General features: G+C 53.5%; 1 protein-coding gene across 2 annotated transcripts in view; it reads left to right on the top strand.

The window, feature by feature from the left end:
- Positions 1-2,494, top strand: part of TBC1D24 (TBC1 domain family member 24) — a 23,644-nt gene that overhangs the window by 9,482 nt on the left and 11,668 nt on the right. The gene's annotated exons all lie outside the window — the stretch shown is intronic.

The following is a 2,494-nucleotide window of genomic DNA, read 5'->3' as shown; positions in this document are numbered from 1 at the left end:
CAGGGGGGTGCCGCTGGCCCCATGCAGCGCATCACAGCTGGGAGCAGGGCCAGGGGGTAAGGGTAGAGGTGCCCCTCTGTGGGAGGCTTTGCTGGCAAGCAATGCGGGATGACGTGTGGTGGTGCCCACCATGTGCAGGCTGCACACATGCCACCTGGCCACCTGCCCGGGGGAGAGGGAGGCTGGCATGCGGCCGGAGCACAGCTCTGTGGCCGGCTCTGCAGCGGGGGATGGGGGTGCGGGGGGGCTTGGGCTTGCACACGGCACTGCTGCTTACCTGGAGGCCCATTACGGTGGTGATGGCCGCTGCCTCCAAAACCTCCTGCTACCACCATGGAGCCGTGCCTGGAGCTGTGTGGCCAGCGGCAGCGACGCACTGCTAGGTGGTGGTGGGGATGGCTGCGTGCCACCCGGCCACCACCACGTTGGTGCCCAGCAGCCAGCTGCACAGCTCTGAGCACGGCTCCACGGCAGCAGTGGGAGGTTTTGGAGGCAGTGGCTTTCACTACCATAACGGGCCTCCAGGTAAGCGGCAGTGCCGCGTGCAAGCCCAAGCCACCCCGCACCCCTATCCTTTGCTGCGGCTGCAGAGCCCTCACCACGGCAGCTTGGCTTCTCCCTGCCCTTCAGCCCTGTCCCACTCTCCCTTCCCCCCATTCCTCCCCACTGAGGAACAGGTCAGGCAGAGGGGGTAGGCCCACATAGCTTCCCCCCCCAACGAACTGCTCCCCCCTCCCCCATATTGTTGATGGGCAATTGGCTAGTTGTAAATATATCAATAAAACATTGTGTTCAAATAATCTCTCTCTCTGTATTTCATTTTAATCATGGAAAAACATGGATTTGGGGGTTTTTATGCAGAGAATTTGGGATTTTGTAATAGAGAAAACAAGGGTCCCTGGTTATAACACATGGAGCACAAGCTCTTGTGAACCCATGTTCACCTGCAGACATGGTCTGAGGTGCTTGAGCCAGGCTCTTCCAGACAATGATGAATTTACATTTTAAGAGACCTGTAGTGAGAACACCTGGCTATTCAGGCTATGCAGGGAAGGACATTTAAGTGAGAGATGGTATCCTTGGGATGCATCTGAAAGGATGTGGATATTCTCATGATCATAAATGGTCATAAAAAAGACTCCTGGTCTGGTTAAAAAAAGAAAAAATGCCCCCCTTGGAAAGCAGGAAGTTGTGTACAAGTATGAGCTCCCTAGGAATTCAGTGCAAGTAAATGGCCAGATAAGAAACCATACTTAAGACTTGCTGTGAGAGCAAGTGTTTTGTTCTAAAGTTTCCTGGCCATAAAGTGTTTTGGTCTCTCCTCCAGCAAGCTGGGTATTTTGGCTGATGAGAAGTTGCAGGGAAGATACGAGGCAGGAGCTGCTTTCTGACCTGTTGCACTGAGTAAAAGGTGTATGATGCAGAGTAAAATCAGATTATATTTCTTTTTGTTTGTTCATTCTTGTATCTGCCTATATTGCAAGATATAGCAATGGATTTCTTGTTTGCTCTTGTTTCTATAATAAATATTTTTGTTATAAAAGAGAACTTACTATTGTATATACTGAATACAAAATGACCCTGAATGTAAGCCAATCCCTCCCAGTAATTAGATTCTACGTATGGAAAATGTATAATTTAATTATAATTGTCCATGTATGGAATGTAATTATTGGAGGATCATCTGAAAACATCCCATCCCCCCAGCTGCTGCAGGTGATAAGGGGGTTAGTAATGAGAGAGGCAGTAGAGTGGGGGTGGGGGTCAGGCAGGTGTGGGGGGCAGAAATGGAGCGGGCAGTGGAGGACAGAGAGGGCTGTGTGGAGGTGGGGGGTGCAGGCAGCAAGAGGCAGGCAGCTTGCCCCTTATTACCTGCTGCCCCCACACACACTTATCTCCCATTGTGCCTGCACCTGCAGCCTCAGGCTGCCCTGACTTCCTCTTCCCCTGTTTACCCTTCCTGCCTCAACGCTGCTTCTGCCATCTGTAGCCTCAGGTCCCCCCTCAAAGTCTCTCCACCCTGTCCCTTACCTCTGCTACATGGCATGGGCTCTGTCCTTGCTGCAGCCTGGGGCATGGAGCAGGGCTTCAGTCTGGCCCTGTAGCAGCAGCACAGATCTGGCAATGTTGTTCCAGCTGGACCATGTATGCTGGCTCCCCACCTCTGCTGCTACAAGAGTGGCTGGAACAGCAGTGCCAGCTCTGCACCGATGCTGCTACAGAGCTGGGCTGGAGCCATGCTCTGTGCCCCAGGCTGGAGCAGGGACAGAGCCTGCCTGCAAGGAGCAAAGGTAAGGAGTGCAGCAAAGGGGAGAGAGAGAAGCAGTGCAGAGGAGGAAAGAGAGAGAGAGGTTAGATGGGAGTCTTTGTAGGAGAGGAGTGGCAGAACACGCAGAGGGAGTGGGGGTGGGAGCAAGCAGCAGCTGCCCTCCAGCTCTAGCCCCAGGGCCACAGCTGCAGCAGCTTCCCTGTCCCAGCCACCTTGTGCTCAATT

This window comes from Crocodylus porosus, unplaced genomic scaffold (assembly GCF_001723895.1).
Source record: "Crocodylus porosus isolate Cpor-Errol unplaced genomic scaffold, CroPor_comp1, whole genome shotgun sequence".
In the NCBI taxonomy this organism is placed as follows: domain Eukaryota; kingdom Metazoa; phylum Chordata; order Crocodylia; family Crocodylidae; genus Crocodylus; species Crocodylus porosus.
Note: the sequence above shows the minus strand (reverse complement) of the source record. Positions and strands in the feature narration are given on the sequence as shown.